Source organism: Cervus canadensis, chromosome 3 (genome assembly GCF_019320065.1).
Source record: "Cervus canadensis isolate Bull #8, Minnesota chromosome 3, ASM1932006v1, whole genome shotgun sequence".
Taxonomy (NCBI): Eukaryota; Metazoa; Chordata; class Mammalia; order Artiodactyla; family Cervidae; genus Cervus; species Cervus canadensis.
Genome location: NC_057388.1, coordinates 4,460,706 through 4,475,839, shown reverse-complemented (window position 1 = coordinate 4,475,839; position 15,134 = coordinate 4,460,706). Strand labels below are relative to the sequence as shown.

The following is a 15,134-nucleotide window of genomic DNA, read 5'->3' as shown; positions in this document are numbered from 1 at the left end:
CTCCTGGGAGCCCCCAAGGGCGCACCCCTGCTGCCCTGCTCCCTCACCCACCGCTCCCAGTCCCCTTAGCAGTGGCCCCCCAACTTCAAGTCCCCTGAACAGTGAGGGTCCCAGCAGCCACTGCTCAGACCTCACCCTCCCTCCCTCCTCATGGGCTCACCCACCCTCACCATCTAAACACACCAGAAACTGCGGGCACCCTCGACCCTCGCCGCGAATTCTAAGGACACGTGCACCGCCGCCCTGCGCGCTTCACTCCGCTGTCCCCTGGCCTCTCAAGCCCAGCTGTCCAAGTCCTGGTCCTCTGGAGGTCACCACTTCTGGGCCTCAGCAGAAACGCCCTGTCCACGGGCTCAGTCAGAAGACCACAATGCCACTTGACTCCACCCTCTCCCCCACACCGCCCACGAGGGACCCAGGCACCGGCTGTGCCTCCCCAACTGGACCTTTGCCAAGCACAGGACTCTGCTGCTGGGTTTCCCGACGGCCGCTTCCCCAGCAGAGAAGCCAGACCGCCCTCTCAACCCCGAGGCCCCACAGTGCTGCTCAGCCCCTCACACGCCTCCAGGGAGCCCCATCCCTCTCAGAGTGAAAGCCACACCACGAAACAGGCTCTGCATCCCCGTGGGGGCGGGGAGGACACGGGGGAGGGGTCAGGGCAGGGGCAGAGGCTGGCCAGAGGACCACAGAGGACGTCAGGCCAGGTCTGAAAAGCACCCCAACCCCCTTCTGCTCACGAAAGCCACTCTGCTCAATCAAAGGCTCCGAGAAGCACAGGAGGAAAAGAAAATCACCGAGCTTCACATAAAATGCATGGGTTTCACTGTGACGTCTTTTCACAGCAAAGGAAAGTGGGGCACCAGGAAACTGCCTCCTCCCCGCCAACCCCATTAAAAAGAAGGGAACCTGAGCAGAGCAAGGCCAGTGCAGACTAGTGCCCGCCGCCACGGCCTGGAGGAGGCTCTGGGTCCCACTCAGCACGGGGCCACCCCCGGGAGTGACCAGTTAGGCCAAGGACACGGCTGCCCGCTGCAAGGTGTGGGTCTGACCACCGCTGCCATGCGCTGCAAATCCCATGAAAGATCAGATCACTCACTGCCTCCTTAGACCATTTCCCACTGTTTAAAAATAAAGCCTATATTTACCCCAGTTAAAGTCCTCCCAGTTGAGATATAAACTAGCCCCAAATGTCACAGGAAAAGTTGTCTGAAAGGTTTAATCTGTAAGAGATGTTGCTGGTCAGTCGCTCAGTCTGTCCTACTCTGCGAACCCATCAACTGCAGCCCATCAGGCTCCCCTGTCCTTCATTATCACCCAGCATTTGCTCAAACTCACATCCGTTGAGTTGGTAATGCTGCCTAACCATCTCATCCTCTGTCATCCCCTTCTCCTTTTGCCTTCAATCTTTCCAGCATCAGGGGTTTTTTTCCCATTGAGTCGGCTCTTTGCATCAGGTGGCCAAAGGACTGGAGCTTCAGCTTCAGCATCAGTCCTTCCAGTATGTACACAACTTTAAGAAAACAGGACCCAGGGAAGGTCCTCTGGCCTCGGTGTGCAGATGCCAAGAACCTGCTACCTGGGGTGGGGCAGGGGTGGGGATGCTAAAAGCAGACCTCCTCTAAACACACCGCCCTCCCCACCTTCAGGGGTCCCAGGGATCTGGATTAATTAACAAAGCCCTGTGTAGAAATGACCGTCCACTCTGCCTCCCCTGGCAGGTCGGGGGTGGGGTGGGGCGGGGGTAGGAAGGGGCTATCTGGAGCAGAGTCTGGAGGGGTGGGGGATACACATCCAGGAGGGGTACCCCACAGGCCCGGGATGCCCGCCCAACCCCCTGCCCCACTCACTCAGTAGGAGAACACCTGAGCACAGGCCTGGGCTCGCAGGGAGGTGGGGACCCCTGACACCACGGTCTGGACGTCACACGCGTCCTGGCACCTGAGCCCCGGGCACCCCCGGAGCGGTGTGACACTGGACAGCCCACTCTGACCTGAACATCATCCCACAAGTGGGCTGCGTGGTATCAGTGGGCACGGACAAGGGCCGTGGCGGGTGGGCGGGCTAGGCTGCCTGCAGGCTGAGCGTGGCAAAGTGGAAGAAATTAGGCAGAGGTGGGCCCAGCTGGCAGGGGGCAGAGGAACAAACTCCAGAGATGAAGGAGCACGGATGGAGCCCAGATGGCTGACACTGGTCCAGGAAAACACAGTGGCATCCGTTCTGGCCAGAGAGTCTAGTATCAGACAGCTCTGCTTTCACGGACAATGCAAAAGGGGGAAAGCTACTGCAGCATTTCTTTCAAAAACATCCTGGATAAGTGCACCTGTGGCTGATTCATGTTGACGTATGGCAAAAACCATCACAATATTGCAAAGAAATTATCCTCCAATTAAAATACATTAATTTCAAAAATCCTGGGAAAATCACAATTTCTGCTTTAAGAAGACTACAAAATTAAAAATTTTAAAACATCTTGTCTTCTCACTTAAAATAGGTTGAATGGGTCCATGCTCTACAATCTAGATGATGCTGAAAATTCTTAAACTCCGAATATCTAGGTATTTATAAACATATTCATCTGTTATGTATGAAATTTGGCTTCGTATTACAAAGTTCTTTTTTTCTCAACTATGAAATTTTAAACTATGAGTTTTAAATTGCTTTGTTTCCAAAAAAATTTAAAAAGATGTTGTATCTACTTGGTCACAACACTTCCACATTGTCAGAGTCACTAAAAATATCCACAAAGAGTTTTTCTTCTGGAGTTTGCATAACTCGCAGGATCTGTCATTTTCAAGGCAATATTGTCCCCCATAGTTCCAAGAACTGCAGTAACTAAGAAAGTAAGATGTATCATGTGAAATGCGAGGCTGGATGAACCACAAGCTGGAATCAAGACTTCAGGGAGAAATATCAACCTTAGATATGCAGATGATACTACCCTTACGGCATAAAGCAAAGAGAAACTAAAGAGCCTCTTGATGAAGGTGAAAGAAGAGAGTGAAAAAAGTTGGCTTGAATTCAACACACAAAATACTAAGATCATGGCATCTGATCCCATCACTTCATGGCAAATAGGGAAAAAATGGGAACAGTGGCAGATTTTACTCTTTTGGGCTCCAAAATCACTGCAGATGGTGACTGTAACCATGAAATCAAAAGACACTTGCTCCTTGGAAGGAAAGCTATGACAAACTTCAACAGTGTATTAGAAAGCAGAGACATCAATTTTCTGGCACAGGTCTGTATAGTCAAAGCTATGGTTTTTCCAGTAGTCATGTACAGATCCATACATGAGTTGGACCATAAAGAAGGCTAAATGCAAAAGAATTGATGGCTTTGAACTGTGGTGCTGGAGAGACTGCTGAGAGTCCCTTGGACTGCAAGGAGATCAAACCAATCAATCCTAAAGGAAATCAACCCCAAACATTCAATAGAAGGACTGATGCTGAAGCTCCAGTATTTTGGCTACCTGATGCAAAGAACTGACTCATTGAAAAAGACCCTCATGCTGGGAAAAATTGAAGGCAGGAGGAGAAGAGGATAAAAGAGGATGACATGGTTGGATGGCATCATCCACTCAATGGACATAAGTTTGAGCAAACTCCGGGAGATGGGGATGGACAGGGAGGCCTGGTGTGCTGCAGTCCATGGGGTTGCAGAGTCAGACATGACTGAGCAACTAAACAACAACATCATCAGGAGACGCAGCTCTAACCATTTATCAGACCTGTTTGGAAAGCTGAATGTGCTACTACCATCACTGGATAAAGACAAAGACTAAGAAAAACAGCTTTCCTTACTGCATCTCTTCTTGTTTCTACCTGAGCAGGTGCGCACACAAAGGCTCCCATCATCATCCTTCCTTGTGTCTCCACTGTGGGGCAGCCCTGCCCACTGGAAGCTTCCATGACCACAGACAGGTCAAGCTTGGCAAGAGTGACTTGTGGGGTGAGCAACGGAGCCGTGCTGGGGTAGCTACCCTTAATTTCAAACAACCAACCGCAGGCAGAAGGACATACATCGTGACTTCCCCAGTGGCCCAGTGGTTGAGAATCCAGCTGGCAATGCAGGGCACATGGTTCGAGCCCTGGTCAGGGAACTAAGACCCCACAGGCCATGTAGCAACTAAGCCTGCATGCTGAATTACCAAGCCCACGCTCTGTGGCTCTTGTCACTCAGCTACAGAGCCCGTGGCCTGCAGAGAAAGATCCCCCAGACACAACCAAGGTCCTGCGTACCACAACTAGGCCTGACGCAGCCAAATAAATACAATAATATATTGTTAACAAGAAAGAAAGAAATACACAGGCAGTTCTCAGGCTTAGGGTCTGCCCACTCCCCAACATGTGAAGCCAAGTCCATCCCAATGCAAGGCAAGATAGGCAAGTTTTTATATCACCAAGATCCACAAGTTCCCAGTCTAAATTTGCCGACCACCATCCTACGAGGACAAAGACAGCAAACACCTTAGATGATGATCTCCCCAGACTGCAGATTCAGCCTGCAAGGACCTCCAGGTCCTGTGATAACTTGCTGCTAACCAGGATGGGAACCTCCCAGACCACAGCCTGAGCTATCTGAGGAGAAAGCTACAGTGAGCTCCCTATGTCCCCAGGAATCATCTCTAACCATTCCCAACATGAGTAAAAGCAGCAAAATAAGGGCAGATTAACAGCATCCACAGTGGTCTGGTCGCTGACACTATAATGAGGCTCGGAACGAATTAGCAAGGTGGGGTCCACACGTGTCCAGACCTCTGTCTTGGTGCCTGTTCACTGCCTTGGCTGGCCTTGGAAATCATCTCCCTGACCAGCCCTACCCTTGCTCTCTCCCAGACCAGAACACAGATGAGCTGATTGGCAGACCCACAGTCACACCCCAAACCAGAAACTCCGGACTTGCACAGGAGAAAATGAGGTCCAGAAAGGAGGGTGGCAGAAGGGCAGGGCACTCCTCGAAAGAAGGCCCCAGGCAGTAAAGAAATACCAGCTGTATCGAAACCACAAGAACCTGGAAACAGCCCAAACGACTACCCGCAGGTGGACGGATAAGCTCGCTGCAACGGATCCACACAAAGGAATGCTACTCAGCAATAAAAAAGGAACAAGTTCTTGCTGCAACACAGATGCATCTCAAAATAATGACGCCGAGGGCAAGAGGCCAGACAAAATAAACCAGGCAGCTTTATGTGACACTCTAAAAAATGCAAACTCATCAATTGTATTGCCTTGAGGTTACAAATAAACTTTTTTATAATTATTACTTTATTTTCATCAAGCGCAACATTAACGTTTCATTTATTTATTTTTGCTGCACCATGCAGCATGTGCGATCTTAGTTCCCCAGCTAGGAATCAAACCTACACCCCTGGCATTGGAAGCACAGAGGACTAACCACTGGACCACCACTGAAGTCCCACAAATAAACGTTAGTGAGACGGGGTGAATAAAGGGGATGAGCCGTCTCCAACTTACTGGTGCCCTGGTGCCCTCTCTGTAAAATGGGGAGAGTTTATATTCACTTCAGAGGGCTGTTGTGAAGGTCTGATAATTTAATCCACGGAAGCACTTACTAGAGGCCCCAGCACACACACACAATGCACTTCTTACAGCCACTGTTCTGGGTGTCACTGCTATCTGGTCTCTGCGCCTGCTCCCTCCACAGAGCACGTGCCCTGCAAGGCTATCTGCTGCCTGCAGCTCCCACATCCGAGACGGTGCAGACCGAGCCAGGCACCCCTCCACCACCTCCTGTGACACGGGGGCGTCACACAGGGGTCGCGTCTGAGCTGAGAATGCTGGCTTCAGATCCCATGACTTATCTTAAATAACACGCCAACTGCAAGCCTGCAGTGCACTTTGTCCAACTTTAACTTTGACATTGATTGTCACTGCTTACAAGCACGAAGCTTTAAGGAAAAAAGAGGGGGTATGTGGATAGCTGGTTCACTTTGTTGTGCAGTAGAAAGTAACAGCAGTGTGAAGCAACTATACTCCAAAAAAAAAAGCTACAAGGATACACTGTACAATATGGGGAACATAATCAGTACTTCATAATAACTATAAATAGAGCATAACTTTTAAAAATTGTGAATCACTATATTGTATACTTGTAACATATCATATTGCACACCAACTATACGTCAATAAAAATTAAGATTTGAAAAAAACAAAAAAAAAGAAATAATGGCTATTCAGTCATAAAGAGAACGAAATACTGCCATGCGCAGCTAAATGAATGGGTCTCAATGCATGAATAAAAGTCAGAAAGGCAAGTATCTTATGATCTCACTTATATGTGGAATCTAAAATATGACACAAATGAATGTACTTATGAAACAGAAACAAATTCATGGACACAGAGCTCTAACAGACCTGTGGTTGCCAAGGAGTGGGGGGAGGGGGGAAGGACTGGGAGTTTGGGATTAACAGAAGCAAACTCATCCACTGCTGTTGCTCAGTCGTGTCCGACTCTTTGTGACCCCAAGAACTGGCACGCCAGCCTTCCCTGTCTCTCACCGTCTCCCAGAGTTTGCTAAAACTCCTGTCCGCTGAGTCACTGATGCCATCCTGCCATCTCATCCTGTCGCCCCCTTTCCCTCTTGCTTATCCACAGGATGGAGCAATAATAGGGTCCTACTGTCTAGGCAGGGAATTATATCCAATTTCCTGGAATAAACTATAGTGCAAAAGGATATGAAAAAGAATATATTTATATATATCAAAGAAAAGAAAAGCTCCATGAGTGTCTGTTCCTACCACCAAAGAGCCAAGAAAAGAGCCAGAGCCTTCCCAGTGACCCCCACCCTACCCAACAGAACCAGAGTCTTCCCAGTGATCCCACCCCACCCAACAGAGCCAGGGTCTTCCCAGTGACCCCACCCTACCCAACAGAGCCAGAGCCTTCCCAGTGATCCCCGCCACACCCCAACAGAGCCAGAGCCTTCCCAGTGACCCCCACCACACCCCAACAGAGCTAGAGCCTTCCCAGTGACCTCACCCTATCCAACAGAACCAGAGCCTTCCCAGTGATTCCCACCCCACCCAACAGAGCCAGAGCCTTCCCAGTGATCCCACCCCACCCAACAGAGCCAGAGCCTTCCCAGTGATCCCCACCACACCCCAACAGAGCCAGAGCCTTCCCAGTGATCTCCGACACACCCCAACAGAGCCAGAGCCTTCCCAGTGACCTCACCCTATCCAACAGAACCAGAGCCTTCCCAGTGATCCCCACCCCACCCAACAGAGCCAGAGCCTTCCCAGTGATCCCACTCCACCCAACAGAGCCAGAGCCTTCCCAGTGATCCCACCCCACCCAACAGAGCCAGAGCTTTCCCAGTGATCCCACCCCACCCAACAGAGCCCCACCCTTCCCACTGACCCCCACCCTACCCCAAAGAAAAAGCCCAACAGAGCCAGAGCCTTTCCAGGAATACCCACCCTACTCTAACAAAGGCCAGTGGTGAAATGTTCCCACCCACCCAGGTGCCAGTGTTCACCTAACTTCCCACCCCCTTGACCCCTGGCCTATGGGTAGCTGGTGCTTAGGCTCAGACCCCCTGCCACTGTGCCTGCTGCCAAGAAGACCTGGTCTTCTTCCTCCCACCTGGAGGAAGTAGACACCCAGCTCCCCTGTAGGGGCAGGGCAGCTTCGCCTCCAGTCTGATGGCGTCAGGGGGGTATCAAGAGGTGAGAGGAGGGGTGAACTGGCATTTTGCCCCCTCCTGCACATCCCAGTCCAGCAGGGTCCAGTGGGAGATCCGTCCCACTCCACAGTGAGAAAGCTGAGCTCGTGGCCCTGATCTCAGGGGCCCAGGGGAGGCAGTGCTCCAGGAAGGCGTGAGAGAGACTGGGGAGGAGCTGCGCTCACCCACGCCGACCGTGGTGAGCAGCGTGGTGCACCCCGCAGAATCACAGACCCCGAGGCCACCGACGTCCACCCCACAAGGCCGCGTCTACACTTCAACAGTGAAACTCCCTGCCAAGAAGGTTAAAACAGGATCCAGAGTCCCCCGACACAAACCCAAGATGTCCAAAACACAACTGAGCACCAGGCTGATGCAACTGGACTGAGCAAGGACAGTTGACAGAGGCAGCCCTGGAGACCCGTGTCCAGAGCCTCAGCCCAGCAGTCACAAACACGCTTCCACAGGAGCTGCCCTCTCAAACAAATGCAAGCCGAAAAGCGACACCTCCAAGTGCCCCCTAAGCAGGGAAAAACATTATTTCTCTTCCTTTTCTCTTTAAATTCTTGTTGGAATAGAGCTGCTTTATCACGTTGTTAGTTTCTGCCGCACAGCACCGTGAGCCAGCCACGCACACACACACATCTCCTCTTGTTTGGGCTTCCTTTCCATTGAGGTCACCACACAGCGCTGAGCTGAGTTCCCTGTGCTGTGCAGTGGGGTCTCATTAGTTACCTGTTTTATACATAGCAGTGTCTACACGTCAACCCAACCTTCCAATGCAGCCCACCCCGCTGTCCCCCTTGGTGCCCATATGTTTGTTTGTTTACACCTGAATCTCTTCTTCTGCTTTGCAAATAGCTTCATCTGCACCATTCTAAATTCCACATACGTGTGTTAATATACAGTATTTGGTTTTTCTCTGTCTGACTTGCTTCACTCTGCATGACAGCCTCTAGGCATTTCTCTTCCTTCAATCTTAAGTGACTTTTAGGTCCTTTTCATCAGAGAATAATTTGCTAAGATACAGCTTCAACATATCTGGACCCAACAGAGCTCATTAGGCATTTACTGAGATCCCGCCATGTGTGAGGACACCTGGCCCTGCTCAGGCTTGCTCACCTTGCTTCTGGGTTTAACCCAGTGACGGTGACAGGCATGGGCAACATCACCAGCTCAGGGCAGGAAGGGCAAAGTCCCCAAATGAGGCAGAAATAAAACCACAGGGGAGCTCTGCCGGAGGGTGCAGTCAGCCCAAACAACGTGAGGATGCTCTCCGTGCAGAGATGACAGCAGACAAAGTGAACAGGGGAAGTGAGGGAGGGGAAACGGGAAGCAGACACAGAAAAGTCAGGGGAGCACGCTGATCCAGAAACCGAGAGACAAGAGAATGCCCAGGAGGGAAGGAAAGCAAGCACGCGTCAAAGCACACGGGCGTCTGAAAGGCCTGTTCACGGCCAGCTGATGCAAGGACCAAACAGCCGGGCGCACGCTGTGATCTTCTGCCCTCGAAGAGAGGAAGGCAGAAGCCGTTCCATCTTTAGTGAGATTCTGAGGACACTTTGGTTCAAACAATACTGTAAATGGGAAGAAACAACTGATCCATGCAACTGGGCAGAGAAGTAGTCTCTACCCTTAGCCTAGCCCTGTCTTGCTGTAAGTTAAAATAACTGCAATAGCAAAAACGAGCTCTCCTCTGCCTGCACCTCAAGGGCAAACAAGCCAGGGAGAGAGGCGCTCTCCCACCAGCCACCCTGCAGGGGCAGGACCGCCTCTATGGGCCGCGCGGCGGGAGGGCAGCGGCAGGACCGCCTCTATGTGCCACGGCAGGAGGGCGATCGCCAGAGGCTGGGCCGCCAGTGGGGCCGCGGCAGGGACGCTGAGCCTGGGGGCGCGAAGCTCTGACCCAAGTGAGTTAAAAGTTATCCAGTGACAGCAAAACAACCAGCCAAAACACAGGGCCCGAGGATGGTGAGGCGGAGGGAAGCACTCAGCGGCCTCTTTGGGACCTGGAGTGGGAAGACAGAAATCGGATGATGAAAATCATTTGCACCTTTCTCTCTCTCATCACCATGACCCTGAATCAAACAGGTCTCCTGAGATCCAGTAGACTCTGCTGTCATCCGATCCATCCCACCCCACTTGACCACCCATGAATCCGTGATTCCCACACTGGGTTCACCTAGGTCTGGGCTGGGTGGCCTGGCGGGAGCCACTGTATAAAAAAGCCAGAGGTGACATAACCATTTCCCTAACTGCCCTCCCACTGGGCACCCTTGGACCCCCTTACTTCGTGATGCAACGTCTGTCTGGACCTCCAGTGGGCTGGCTTTCACCCAACTCACAGATCCAACAGAACAAGAGTGCTTAACAGAATCATGCTACTCATGTGCGTTTCATGCTTGCAGACCAAGGTACCCTCAGCACCGAGGACAGACCTGGTATCACACGGCTGCCCATGAGGATCTTACAGAATAAGTAGATCAAAGTCAGGAAAGTAAGAACAGATCTACTGATGGTTTCAACCAAGCATGCTATTTAATGTGCTCAGGTGAGCTTAACTTGGGTCACATGTGTTCCCTGTACTGCAGAGGCTCATCAAGGATGCCAAGGATCCCCACCCTGCACCCTGGTGGGCAGGCAAAGTCCACACAGCCTGCAGTAATGGTCTGAGCGTGGAGTCCATGGACCTGTGCGCCCCCCACTCCCTGCACATCCCACCAGCATGCATTTCAGGAACTGGCCAGGGCGAAGGGTGCAGTATGCAGCCACGGAATACCACAAACCGGCTTTAGAAAGCCAAAGACTTTCTACCTGCTCAGCCCTGCTGAGGCCCATCACGAGAACGGTCACAGGGACACAGGGAAGCAACAGAGGCTCCCACAGCCCTGCCCCTCTGGGTCAGCGGGCGCTCCAGGCCCCGTCCCAGCTGTGGGTTCCACGTGGTGCTTGGACAGGGCACCTGAGCAAGAGTCCCGGTCAAGGAAGGGTACTGGGGCTGAGAAGGTTTTGGAAAGTCCCCACAGGGCACACTCTGGGGTCACTCTTTAGTCAGTGCACCTGCTGACCCTCTGGGGACCAAGGCTAGGTGGTCACAGACACAGCTTCCCACTCTCGGGGGTCAGTGGGATGGATCCCATACTGTGCCTTCCACACCAGTGGGCCCACTGCCTAAGCTGCGCTGATAATTAGATTTCGAGCCCAAACAGGAGGATTAACTGTGAAACGAGGCTTCATTTCAATGCTGTGTCCGTGCCAAGAGGTGCCTGGCCAGACTGTCAGAACCCATAGGTTTAAGTCTTTTGTGTTTGACCAATCTGACCAGAAGAAGGACGGGAGGTGCAGGCTGGTCAGGTGCGCTGAGAAGCGGGGTCTCAGGAGGCTCAAGGGTGTATTCTTGCCTTTTTCAGATGTGTCTCTTCCACACTAGGAAGGCTCAGCAGAAACACACACAGTCCCCATCCTCCAGGCATCTCAGGACAATTTAGAAGGGCTCACAGGTGAAGTGGAGGCAGGACCGAGGAGCAGGGGACCAGCCTGACAGCATGATGTGGCCCAGGCCCCACAGCACCCCACACAGTCTACACAGGACAAGCCCCAGCACCTGGGGCTTGTGCCCTGAAGCCTCGGACTCCAAGAGCTGGCGCTGCCATCAGCCACAAAGTGCATTTTTTTCAATATAATTAATTCTCCCGGGAGACAAGGTGCTTCTGTGATCTTCATACACCTCTGCTGGGAGGAGAGGTCCCATGTCAGAGAAAGCAGTCTGTCTGAGGGCACAATCTGTCCACCACGAGGGCCACACAGGTTCAGGAAAGTTCGAGAAGCCTCACTGACACCCAGGGAAGAGCATCACACTGCAGGCAACATCAGCCGTCTTGTCCACTGACTGGAGGGGAACACAAAAACGTCACACGTGCGTTTTTTGAGCTTGGAACAGAACGTGCACCATGTTAGCCTCTAAGATAAGGAAGACACTCGGGAAGCATCTACTGAATGAACCCCAAAGATTAAGAACCCTTCTGTTCTGCTCTGTGGACCACAGAGGAAACCTGGAGGGGAAGAGCAAGGTCAGCAAGGAGGCAGCAGAAAGGAGAGGTGGAGAAACGAGATGGGAAGGGGAAGGACGCAAGGCGGACAGAGTACAGCCTTCCTGCCAAGGGCTGTCTGTGGGCCCCAGTCCCCAGTCCCTTCAGCCACTTGGCCTGGGGGGTGCTCCCCGCTGTTAGGGGATAAATTCAGACACAGTCATGGTAAAGCCTCAACCTCCAGGATCTCAGAATGTGACTGTGCTTTAAAGACATAATCAAAGTAAAATGAGGACTTCACAGAGGTCTCATCCCATAATATGACTGGTGTCCTTCTAAGAAGAGGACGTAGAAACACAGCATGTGAGGTCACAGGGAGAAGACGGCTGTCTACACACCCAGAGACAGCCCTCAGGAGAGGTCAGCCTGCCCACACCTTGATCTCTGACTTCCGGCCTCCAAGATTGCCAGCCGGAATGTGGTTTATGCCAGCGGCTGAGATGACTGATAAAAGTTCGTCTAATCAAGGTTATGGTTTTTCCAGTGGTCATGTATGGATGTGAGAGTTGGACTGTGAAGAAAGCTGAGCGCCGAAGAATTGATGCTATTGAACTGTGGTGTTGGAGAAGACTCTTGAGAGTCCCTTGGACTGCAAGGACATCCAACCAGTCCATCCTAAAGGAGATCAGTCCTGGGTGTTCACTGGAAGGACTGATGCTGAAGCTGAAACTCCAATATTTTGGCCACCTGATGCGAAGAGCTGACTCATTTGTAAAGACCCTGATGCTGGGAAAGATTGAAGGCAGGAGGAGAAGGGGACAACAGAGGATGAGATGGTTGGATGGTATCACTGACGCAATGGACATGAGTTTGGGTAAACTCTGGGAGTTGGTGATGGACAGGGAGGCCTGGTCTGCTGTGGTTCACAGGGTCGCAAAGAGTTGGACACGACTGAGCAACTGAACTGAACTGAATGAACTGAACTGAGCTGGCTGATACAATCTCCACTTACCCACTACTCTTTCTGCGCAAAGGCTCTAGCAGGCGCACGTGCAAGAAGGCCATCCAGCCTCAGTGCTCTACCGGACACCTCAGACCCACTAACAGCATGGTAAGAACCCACAGCCAGGCCAGCCGGAGTGAGAGAGAAGGTCCGTCGCCAGGTCAGCCTCCTCGGGAGGCAGTGAGGCGGAAGGGGCCAGCACCCGCCCTGGACCGTCACGGCGTACATACCCTGGACGTCACGGCGCGCCCGAGCTGGACCGTCACAGTGCGTCCACCCTGGACGTCACGGCACGTTCACCCTGGACGTCATGGCGCACATGCCCTGGACCGTCCTAGCGCACCCGCCCTGAACCGTCTTGGCGCGCCGCCGTGCACCGCCAAGGCGCACACGCCCTCAGTCGCAGTGCTACAGGTGGGCAGATCCACAACAAAGAAAACAGGGTCTCAGCAGGGCCCTCCACCTCGGCTCTGTTCTGGCCCAGCTCTAAAAAGAACAGCTGCCAACTCCTGAGGGCTCGCCGTGGGAATCTCAGAATAACCTGGGAGCATATCAGCACTCACGCCTTTCCAGGTGGCTCAATGGTAAAGAATCTGTCTGCCAATGCAGGAGACACAGGTTCAATCCCTGGGTTGGGGAGATCCCCTGGAGAAGGAAATGGCCACCCTCTCCAGTACTCTTGCCTGGAAAAATCCCATGGACAGAGGAACCTGGCAGGTTACAGTCCACCGGGTGGAAAAGAGTCAGACCCGACTGGGCAGCTGAGCACACGTGCAGACCAGCACTCACTGCACAGAACGCAAGGGGCCTGGAGCAGGTGAGCAGCAAGGACGGTGGCACAAAGGCTGGGCTGCAGGGCCTGCACCCAGCGCCTTGTGCTCTACCATCCCACCCACCTCAGCTCCAAGACACGGAGGGGGGAGGCCACCGAGCAGGCGGGGCTCCCAGCAGAAGCCCTGGAAGGAAGGGCCCAGTGGGACGTCTCTGCCCACACTTAGTGATTTGCAATAGGATGCATTTACTAATGGCCCCGTCACCAACAGTGAACAGACCCACGTCCTGCCAAGTATCCAAACAGAGCTTACCTGTCGGGGGCTTTCTGGGGCTCTGGGCGTCTGGGGGCCAGCTGGCTGGAACGTAGAAGTAGCGGCTGGTCTCGGTCACAGGTCACAGGTCACGGTCACGGTCACAGTCACAGTCACGGGGCCGTTGCCCCCTGCAGCCCCCTCTTCAGGCTCAGCATGATGCCCAACTCCAAAGCTGAAAAGGCAAGAAGGCCTTCACTCAACATGCTGAATTTGCACAAGTGTGAATTTTACACCTTGCACCCAAGAATACAAGTTTTAAAACAATTTTTAAACAAACAGAAGTGTTTTTTCTTTTTTTTTCAAGGAGACTGTTTAAAAGACAGACTTTGAAAGGAGTCCACAAGCAGCAGGCTGCTGGTCGCCATGGCGCTGACCACAGGGATAAAGGCCCACAGACACCAGAAAAGCCTTGGGAAGCTGCTGGTCCCAGGTCACTGCCCGAGTGCTTCCCACACCCCACCCCCCCAAAAAGCCAGGCAGGTAAGGACTGGGCAGGCCTCTGCTCTCTTGCAAAGCCAAGTCTATACCTGTAAGGCATCCATGGCACCTAGATCACAGCCCACATCCTTCCCAGGTCCTGCCAGGCTACAGCCCTCACCCCATCCCCCGGGACCATCCTCATCTGAGACTAGGTTCTGGCCCATGGTGTGCAGTGCCTGAGATGCCCTGGGCAGGGCCCACGTGTGTGCCATGGTGGGGGCGGGAATCCAGGCTATTTCTTCTGATTCAACACTCTCACTTCTATTGTGAGGGCCAAGACCCTGCTCCAGAGTTGGGGGGTGGGGAACAAAGATGAAGATTCCCCCTGCCAGAGGGCAGCATCTGGTCACCAAGACAGCTCTGCACTCCGCCCCTCTGCAGGGCGGAGGGGAGAGAGGGCCGCCTCCCAGGGGGTCCTGGCACGTGACACTGGATGCCACGGAATCTCTGCGCTTCACCCCTCTGCAGGGCGGAGGGGAGAGACAGCTGCCTCCCAGAGGGCCCTGGCACATGACACTGGATGCCACGGAATCTCCCCAAGTCCAGAGGAAACACTCATTCGACGACAGGGAGATCGGCAGACAGCACAGGGTCCATGGACAAAAGTCCCGAGCACCACTGTGCCTGTGTCTGCGGCGCAGTGTCCTTGGGTGGGGACATGTCACCCAGGGATGTTGAACTAGCTCACGCTGACCACTCAATGGCGGAAACAAAGCCTGCCCTGCCTCCGACCTGGCGTGGGAGAGGCCAGTGTCGAGGGCTTAGAAATCCCTGCAGAAGGTGCATCTGGGCACTCAGGCTAAGAATCTGGTGCGGGAGCCAGACAACGTCCGCCACCCCCTGACCCCACT

The 15,134-nt window shown here is 53.1% G+C and overlaps 1 protein-coding gene across 7 annotated transcripts in view; it reads right to left on the bottom strand.

Annotated features, from left to right (window-relative positions):
* Positions 1–15,134, bottom strand: part of GRB10 (growth factor receptor bound protein 10) — a 217,054-nt gene that overhangs the window by 166,115 nt on the left and 35,805 nt on the right. For all 7 annotated transcript variants that reach the window (XM_043462503.1, XM_043462510.1, XM_043462502.1 and 4 more), the window contains exon 2: positions 13,801–13,975. The gene's annotated coding sequence lies outside the window, so the exon portion shown is untranslated. The remainder of the gene's footprint in view (positions 1–13,800; positions 13,976–15,134) is intronic.